A 10,224-nucleotide genomic window follows, 5' to 3' on the forward strand; every position below is an offset into this window, starting at 1 on the left:
TCTCCTGCCTGCAGGCCCATCTTAACTACATGGAAGATGAAATTTTCTTGTTCAGATACCTAACCTTTTTATCCCCCCCAAGCTCATTTTATCAAGTGTGATTCATCAGTTTTCATCTGGTGAACAGACATCATTTGAAAACTTAACTTTTTCCACATGCCTTACCTGCCCAAGTTTGGGGTTCAAATTTTTATCATTTAGTCATTAGGAAGGACTTCGCTCTTATGTAATTGCTAAGCATCTCATTTCTTCCACCTATGCAAAATAATGTTTGATTATTCTGCCCAGGTTTAGACACTTATCCGGTTTGGATTTGTTTGCTAACTAAACATCTAAAGACATTAACTAACATTTCCCCAAAAAAGCATTAAATGTGACCTCATAGGAGAAATAACTTTGTAGTCTCACTGAACATTTCTCCTCACAATTCGCCTGATATAATGTGTATCCTTAGTAATTAGTACATAGTATATACCACCATCAACTATTTGTAAACAAATACATAACATCCTTCAAGGCATCAGAACTCATCCCCAAGCTAACAGGACAAAGGTAATGAAGGCCAAAGGTTTTCATAGCTTGGATGAGATGCAAAAACTTTTGTTCCAAAAAATCTATTTCCTTAATGTCAACTATAACCCTCTTGCCCATGAGAAAAGCATTTCTCACACCTTTTTTTTTCCCCTTACACCACCTAAAAGTGGACTACCCAACTTAAACCCTGAGTCTAAAAGTATTGAGAAACTGCTAAATATATTCATGTCTCTGTAGTGAAGATTTTACAGACAAAGATAAAGAAGCCAAGGTATCAACACCAACGATGAGTCTGAGAAGCGAACAGCTGTGGGTGTTGAGGTGCCCCAGGGAGTGGGGGTTCAAGGGGACAATTGTGAGTTGTCAGGACAATCAAGACACCATAATATTTTAATTTGCACACATTCAGCATCCGGGCAGATACTGCCCACATGAGGTTGGTGTTTTACTGGAATCTAAACTAATTCCACTTGTTTCATGCTACTGAATGGTTTATTTGCTGTGGGACCCTCAGGGGGTAAAGGGGAGGGAAATACATTAAGTCAAAACTGCAAATACTTTTTAAGACTACACAAGGTGTATCTAGCTCTCTTATTGTCACATGGTATGTTAGGAGAAAAAAAAAAGTCTGTGGGACATCTACCCTGACTGATCAAGTCAACCTTTGAAACCTGCAATGAAAACACAGAGACAACCATACAGTAATACACGGTAGCATTAACAAGTTAATTTTCTGGAAATTGTGCTGGCATTAGGATGAGAAGTGGATGAAAAGAGTTCGAGGAAAACAAAGACATCACTCTGTAAATCAATAAGTTTGCTGATTAACGAAGAGCCAGGCTTTGCTATGAAGGACTGGATGCTCAGTTGGTTATGAGCACATCTTTCCATAATGGCTGCCACTCCTATATGTGCCTGGAGAGAGAAGGAGATAGAAACATTTATGACTTTTGTACCACCCACATACACAAAAACACATCCTCACGAATCCCTGTCTATAAAGGTTTATTTATGTAGCTGTAAATTGGAAAATCCTAAGCATAAAACTCTATATCTATTAAATATACAACGGTTTAGTGGACTAGAGATGGGGCAGCCTTCCTTACTTGTGCTTTTTTCTGTCAGCGATGACACAAGATCATAGGGAATCCATATCTCTAAAGCCAAAGAATAGCTCCCAGTCATTTGTGGCTTCATTAGCAACGTTGTGATGTCCCTTAAGGACAAAACACATAAATGTTCTCTTGTCACTTACAATTGTGTCAAGGAGAAGACCAAAATGAACTTGCAAAGTCATGCACCAGCTCAATTTTGGAAGGAAAAAAAATCTTCTTTGAAGGAAACGAAATCAATCCCCAGTTCAAATTAAATTTGGACTATTCTGTGAAGCTCCAATACACAGCTCCAATAACAATCAGTACTTATGGACTTAAAATGCAGGCAAATAATGTTTCATTTAAAAGAAATTGAATGAGGATTACTGACAGAGAAAGTTTTAATGCTGTTTTATCACTAGTTAAAGTTAAATCATGCCGTTATTGGCTCAGTCGTGAACATCTCAATCCCCACTCCTTTTTTTTTTTTTTTCTTTGCTTTTTCCAAATGTTACCAGGAGTCCTTTGCTAGGTTGGGCTTGTGTTTTCATCTTATTAAAACCCTGCCATGCAAATGTATCATAAGTGTAGCCTGAAGACTTCTGTCTCATGCAAAATTTAGCTTAAACTCTACTAGCATGAAACACTTTGTTATGCACAAACCTTCTGTTTGGTTTGCTGACATTCTTAGTCGGCTCTCATGGTGATTCATTATCTTGTGATATAGATTTCCAAGTATCATCTTTGTATTGATTTTTATATCTTTAATAACCACTCCACAGAAGATGGCTCCGCTGGTGTCATTGATCGCATCAAAAATTCAAGGCTTACAGAAATACTAGAGGGCTAATTGGTAGCAGAACATTTCAGACTTAATCTTAATGCAGTCTTAATCTTCTGCATTAAACCTACCTGAAGGTTTCCTTTTGGAGTCGACCAGGGGAAGTTTAGTGCTTCGTTGAAAAACACCTGGTGAGAGCATGCAAGAACATAGCAATAAGTGGACTACAAACTTGAAAATGTTACTTAACATTCAGAAATGAAGAGCAGTCCCTTCATCTGGGGTCCTAATCGTGGGCATGCTTCTTGCTTTCCCTTCCTCTCACCTCCGGCTCCACAGAGCCAGGTTGGCTTATACGTTTCTGGGAAAGAAAAGTCCTCATTAGTCTAAAGCTCCCACCACTCTGGGATTTGATAATTTCCCAGTTTAATAATAGAAGGGATTCTCTGCAGAAACTTAGAAGGAACATCCTGTTTGTGTAAATTCCCCTAGACAAGAAATTTAGGGCTGTTGGTATCGGGCCTGTAAGTCTGGACACCAGCACATGACCAGGGATGTCCTTCTAGTGCTCCTTGTGTAGAGACCATGCAGATCAGCTTTAGGTCATCAGACACCTAACAGGAAGAAGCAGGTACTTTCTGCAGAGCTTAAGGGTAGCTTGATTATAAAATTGGAACTGGAGTCACTGTATTCTTGCCAAAAAAAAATTTTGTGTGTGAACCTACTCCATGCCATTCAGTATATCAACGCACAGATAAGTATAACCTGGTCCCTGCCCTAGAGAACCTTGCTTTCAGAAGTCTGTGGGTGGAAGGTGGAAGCAGACTGAGAGACATTTGGTAACTAACTAGAAGGCAAGATGTATAAGGACGTACCTTTGGAATTGGCCACACCTGAATTCTGTTACACCTCCAACATTGTGCTGTGTGACACTTGCTGCCTCCCTGAAAAAATGGCGACAGTTAAATGTTTCTTGAGGCACCTGGGTGGCTTAGTTGGTCAAGCTTCCAACTCTTGATTTCAGGTCAGGTCAAGAGCTCACAGTTCATGAGTTGGAGCCCCACGTCGGGCTTTGTGCCGACAGCGTGGAGCCTGCTTGGGATTTCCTCAATCTCTCTCTCTCTCAAAATAAATAAACATTAAAAAAACTTTCTTCTGCATGAGAATAAAAGGTGACAGTGCATACAAGGCTGAGTATGAGGCATATCATCCATGCACCTCAAAGGCATGCTACCTATTAGAAAACGACGAAAGAAGAAGCGAGTGTTTTTGCTTTCCTTTTGTGTGGGACTTGAAGTCCTTTAAGAGAAGGTAGAAAAGAGAGATCAACTTTAAAAATTGTATGTATTCTTCTTTTCTGGCAAAGTTTAGAACAAAGAGTTAAACATATAAGTTATTTCAGCATTATAGATGTAGCATCAAACACTGAAGGGAATTTGGAATTTTTAAGACATTTGAAATTAGAGTCCAGGCTTTACAGAGACTGGGAAGATAAAGGGCTGAGTCAAGGACGGAAGCCACAGTGAGATTTTACAAAGGTCATGGTGACTTTTTGATGTGTGGCATTTAGGTACTTGAACCTTGGGATTCACATAATTTTTAGGTAGGTCTCCAGAAATTAGAGTCACGCGTTTCAAAGTTTCTCATTTTCAAAATGCAGCCTAAAAATCTCACAAACAAAATAATAAATATGTAAGGGTCTATGCAACTGATTTCGGCATCAATGCACTGATAGAACTTAGCCCCCAGGTTATCTTCAAAGTGTTACATTTACAACATAAGGGTGGATTTACAATATAAGTAGGATAAGATACATAAAGAAATAACAACTGCTTCTATAATACAAATCGTTTTTCTACTCAAGTCGTTATTCCTGCTGCATAGTTATTTGCTTCACAGAATTTAGTCCTGTCTCTAGTCCATAAATACTCATTTGTGGATGAAATTCAGTCTGCATTTTCATTGCACCTCTTTCCCAAACAAGCTACAACTTGCAACTTAGGAGAGTAACACATTTTCAAGCAGTTTCCTTACAGATGTTTTATTTCATTGTTGTCCAACCGCCTTTCAAGTTGCCTTCCCACAAAACAGTTCCCAACTTTACAGTTTCCCAAAGAATTCATCCCATTTGCTGCCTCCTTCTTCTGCCTTTTATTTTCTTCCTTTCTGCTCCCTTCCCTGCCTTTTCTTTGCTATCTTTGACCTTTTCTCTGTCAGCACTGCTTTTATCCCATTTCATTTCTCTGTCTCTTCTGCAGTCCTCCCTTCCTCTTGCCCCTGTTAGGTTATTACATGAACTGAAACCCAATGCACAGAATTGTAAGTTTGATTCACATTTTGTTTATCCTTTGGATACCTTAAACAACAATCCAAGGAGTCTCCCAGTATGCTGCTAAACTCATTTTCCATCTGTCATAAGAAAGGATTAATGCATGAAAAGGAACAAGAATTCTAAGAAATTCAGATGCTGCAAACTGCAGTAAGGATACCTTTCCAAGTACTGAGAAATTTCTTCTTTCCTTAACCTTCATCTTTTATTTTTTCCTGCAGTGTAACAAAAATTAAAGGTCTCTGTAGTCCTCAATACAGAAAAAAAATGCTTTTGCTTAATAGTAAGTTAATATGGAACATGAATAAGTGATTTTCTATTTTTTTATTTTCAAAAACATTAAAATATTACAAGAGGAAAGTATACGTCACTACTTTTAATACACTAGAAAAAAAAGCATTCAATAGTTACCAGCTTATTATTTCTGAAAATTTTTCATTCCTTTTTAAAAATAGTATTATCTATTCCTTACCATTGTTAGGGAATTAAGCTTATGTTTATTAATACAATAATACTATTAACAGTATTTGATTCTTGACCAATAATCAAATAATTGGAATATAGTAAAAAGCCACTGACAAAAATATGTATTTCTAGTTTTTCCTTCTTATTAAGTTCCTTTGTAATAATTATAACCGCCCCCCCCAAACAACCAATACAACAGAGTTGAGATTTCCAGCCAAGTGAATTTTTAAAAAAATATTGGGCCTGTATATAAAACGGCCCAGAGATGAAATAAAAAAGTTGGACACTTTCAAAGTGCTCCCTTTTAAGGGCTTTCTTCGTCTGATCACAGCTCAGTACTTGTTACGCTCTAGAAATGGGAGCCACCTTTGCGATCATCATTGACCCTAGGCTTGAAAGCATATCACACATGCCTTTCAACTTGTCACTGTGGAATTTATGTAAATTCCAGTTATAAATCGAATGCCCAATGGACAAAACTGGCATCCTAACTTCCAGTCACATAGTAAGAATGCCACGTTTTAAGGAACTGTGATGCTTTTACTCGTATTGTCTTGAATTCTAGCAAAGACCCACTATGAGGAATATTATCACCTTCATTTTACAGATGAGACAACTGAAAATTGGATAAATAAACCAATGTTGCCCAAATGCACAAAATCAATAATCATTCCACAAAAACTTTCCGTTCTGTTTGGCAAATAACAATGTCCTGCAAAATGGCAGTTTACAATGATTAGTAGATGGTTTTGTTTCATATTGTTTTATTTATTGTGCTAAAAACATTTAATATGAGATCTCGCTTCTTAACATATTTTTAAGTGTACCATACAGCATGGTCAATTTACAGGCACAAGGCTGCACAGCAAATCTAGAACTTTCTCAACTTGCTTAATGGCATCTTAGCAGCAGGACTGGTGTATTTAACACGCCTCCCTCGGTGGGTTGGATTTGCCTCTAAGGAGTTGAAGAGTCACCCCTTTCACTTTCTAAATGATGGAACACACTGGCCCGAAACAGGGCTAGAAGCGTTTTATCCCCTGGCTCCTACCCACTTGCCTCTGGATGCCACTCTAACCAGGCAAAAGACATGTCAGGACACAAGCTATTTGACACATTTCCGTGGCTTAAATCTCCCTTGCAAAACTGATGGAGTTTTCGCTGCTTGAGGGCCATCTATCTTGCACGCCTCGGTCAGGTGTACGTTTTATATCTAGTTCAAAAGGAAACAGCAGTACTTAGGCAGATGTATGACAGCATATGGTCAGGATTTAGATGAGTACATAGTTGCACCTGGAAATCAAATAGCGCAGGCAGCCCCCTCTCGCTTGCCCAGGGCAGCAGCCGCCTAACGGGGCAGAGAGAGAGCTGGCAGGTCAAATGCAATCCAGATGTCTCTTCCATCTCCTCGTCCTCTTCCCATGCAACCTTCTATTGTTTTCTTTGTCCTTTGGCAACATTTCTAAGTTTCTAAAGGAGTAAAAGAGCCCAGAAAATCGAAACAAATATGTGTTGAAAGCCTAACAAACATACCACCCATTGAGCAGTTAAGGCTTTCTTGAAAAATTAGTTGTTTTCGCTTTTTAAAAGGTTTGTTTTCATTCTTTTTCAGAAGCATCAGATTTTTGTAGTAATCCTTGGTCAAAGATTTAGAAGAAGAGCATCCTTCATCGCTTAGTTTTCAGATTGCTAAGGCAACTTTTGTGAAAGTGCCATTTTGGATGTTACTGAATGTCAATAATGTCCCAGCCACCTGCTCAGATTCTAATGTTTACATATTGTAACTATCCATTTATTGCATTTTACTCTGAAATCCAGTGTGTTGCTTGGGGTAGCTCACTAGTAAAGGATCTTGTTTTATCTTTTCAAAATACTTTTCCCCCCTTAGGCGTGTCATGGGACCTCTTTGTTCCTTAATATTTCTATAATATTTCAGAGAGATAAAAAGATAAAATATGGTAAATGTGTTGAGAGCTTCCGATCTCTCTGAAGCAGTAATTAATCATTCAAAATCTCTGATATAAAGATCGCTTTGTAAAACAGGCCAAAACAGGGTTGGGGGATGGACTTGCCCAGGAAAAGGAATAAATAAAAATAGCCAGTTAACATAAATTCTTCAAAGCATAAATGAAGAGCTCATTGTCCTACCGAGAGAGAGAGAGAGAGAGAGAGAGAGAGAGAGGAAGAAGAAGAAGGAGGAGGAGGAGAAAAGAGAAAAATGAAGAAGAAAGGGAGGTAGGGAGGGGAGGAGGAAATGGGGAGAAGAGAAAGAAAAGAAAGAAAGAAAGAAAGAAAGAAAGAAAGAAAGAAAGAGAAGAGAGAAGGAGGGAAGGAAGGAGGGAGGGAGAGAAGGAGGAAGGAAGGAACAGAAAGAAAAAGAAAGAAGGAAATAAGTGAAAGGAGAGAGAAAGAAAAAGGTAGCTTTATTAGTCTATGATTGCCCTTCACAGTATGTGGACAAAATGCACACTTAGAAGGAAACTTAAAGTAATGAGAGGTGGCAGCTTCTGGTGATTAATTTTTTCCCTATGTGATCTACAAATGTGGCATTTGACTTAAAGTTATCAGGTAGAGTAGTCTGTCTAATTCTTACTCAATTATTCTGTTACTAGAAATAGGCCTTGTTCATATTAGCACCTTGTTCCTGTATTAACTGTTTAAATATTTGATTTTTATGGCTTTCTGGTTAGTCACGATCTAAGAAAGCTATCTATATTCTGAAAATAAGGCTGTTATATTTATTTTGTAGAAAATCATTAATCAGTGGGAGGGCAAAGCATTAAACATAGAAAAACAAAACAAATTGTATCAACTTTGTATAAAAATATTAATAGCCATTGTCTTCTGATACATATGTAGGAGCGGGGAGAGTTGGTGTCAGACAGGCATAGATTGAATTCTTACCCCCTCCTTTGCTAGCTGCATTCTTGCTCTCTCTGAGGCTTAATTTTGTCCTCCGTAAAACGGATATAATAATTTTTGTGAAGGTTAAGTCACACAGAACGCAGACAAAGCGCTTGGTACTGAGTTGGCTCTTGTTAAATGTCATTTCTCCTTACTAAATTTTTGTGCTTCAAAATATTTCTGTTATAAACAATGGTTCCCCAAACTGAGAACTTTCGTTACAAAGCTGTTCCAAAGACAGCCCTGGAAACCCGAACCGGCAGCTGTTGTGTGATCTCAAAATGAAGAGAGGTTCTCCTCTGGCCTCTTTCCCCACCTCGCTGAGCTCGAGGGGTATTGGGAACAACTGAGTCTTGTTTTTATTTGTCATGGATTCTCTTTTTGCGAGATCGTTACCTAAATTAGCCAGTAAAATATACAGACAGCAAATGAACCAGAAATGCCATAATCCCCTGCCCGATCAGCCCTGAACCACTTCATGAGGTGGCACTGAGACTGTATCAGGAGATTGATGTGTGTGAAAACAGTTCACATTCTTTGCAGGAAAGTATCCTTGGTGTCATTATTTATTACTCGCAGGAATGAAAATATCGCCACTGCTCTAATTAAAGAAATTCGTATTGAAGCCCACTTTAAGCCTGTTTCTCAGATTTGTCCAAATAATATGGAATTGGAGAAAAAAAGTTTCTTCTTTCCTTCTTCTTCTTCTTCTTCTTCTTCTTCTTCTTCTTCTAATGCAAGCATACCGAAAGAAACTCTATTAGTGCTCCTATATCCAAAGGAAAAGAGTTGCACACGCACGCACGCACACACACAATCCTATTAGTAGTATGCTCCATCAGGAAATCTTAAAATGATTGATATTTAAAGTATTATCAGCTCAGGTGGAAGTGGAAAAACTCCCATCAAATACAAATTTATATAATTGCATTTTTCCCTTCTCTTTCTTTTCCGCAAACCTGCTAGCCAGCTTCAGTCTCTCTCTCTCTCTCTCTCTCTCTCTCTCTATTCAGAGTCTTCCCCTTCTGTCTACCTCCCCTCATTACCCAGCCCCAATTTGTACACGCACTCCACGGTCCCCCATCCCCACCCCCCCATCTCTAGCGGTGTGAAAATAGAAAAGCATCTGAGGATCTGGGCAGCCTATCAGTTTGCTAAGGTTCATTTTAGCTAATCCAGACATCCCGCACAGCAGGGGGAAAACTGCTGTATCTAGTGAAACAAGAGCATGAATAATTAAAACTCTGTTATTAATGAACTTCCAGTCGTTATGTAAATGAAACTGATTTCAAGTCTAATTTGTCAGCCTGAATTCTTTTTCTGTTCTCCCTTTGTCTAGGACAAGAACTCATCATAATGGACTTGATAATAAAACACTAGTAGACATGCTGTGTGCAGTGCCCATCTGAGTTAGAGCTTTTAGCGTGGTTAATTGATACAGTTACTCCAGAACAAGTCTATAAGGCATTTTGTATGGCTCTAAGTTTTAAAAGCCGCTCTTTTTCCCTTTGACAGGCCTGCCTATTCTTCGCAATACCTCATTATCATTTACCTTTACACGAGGGGTGGCATATAATTACTGCCTAGTAAATAGTTTCTTTTGCAATATCCATGATGTTCAAAGACAGCAGAGTTCAAAAAGGTCCAGGGGAAGGGAAGTCTGTAGTCTTCTGAGAATAGCAAATAGCCACCAGGGAGAGAAAAGAGAAGAAAAGAAAAAGGAATACTTGACAAAGCGCAAGACCACTAAGTACCAGTCGCCCACTCTTCTACCCTCAAGTGTCACTCATGCTATTGGTGGCATTGTCCAAGTGATACCCTGATGTCTGTGGCCACATATTTCAGCTGCATTGTTTAGATCCACCGTATTGTTTGTGAAATCAGTCACTATTAAGGTGACAGCTTCAAATTCTACAATCTGACGTCCTGGAGTTACAAATATTTCACACAGCGTAAGAGCAATAATTCCTTCAACAGAGAGCTACTTGGTGGTGTCATAGAGAACTTACTGAGCTTAAATCTTTACATTTGAATTTGGAAAATACTTCTGTGTTATTTTTAGGGAAACGAATAAATTAGATATCAGAATTAGTACTTTGGATATGTGGCACATGGTT

This window comes from Panthera tigris, chromosome C1 (assembly GCF_018350195.1).
Source record: "Panthera tigris isolate Pti1 chromosome C1, P.tigris_Pti1_mat1.1, whole genome shotgun sequence".
In the NCBI taxonomy this organism is placed as follows: Eukaryota; Metazoa; Chordata; class Mammalia; order Carnivora; family Felidae; genus Panthera; species Panthera tigris.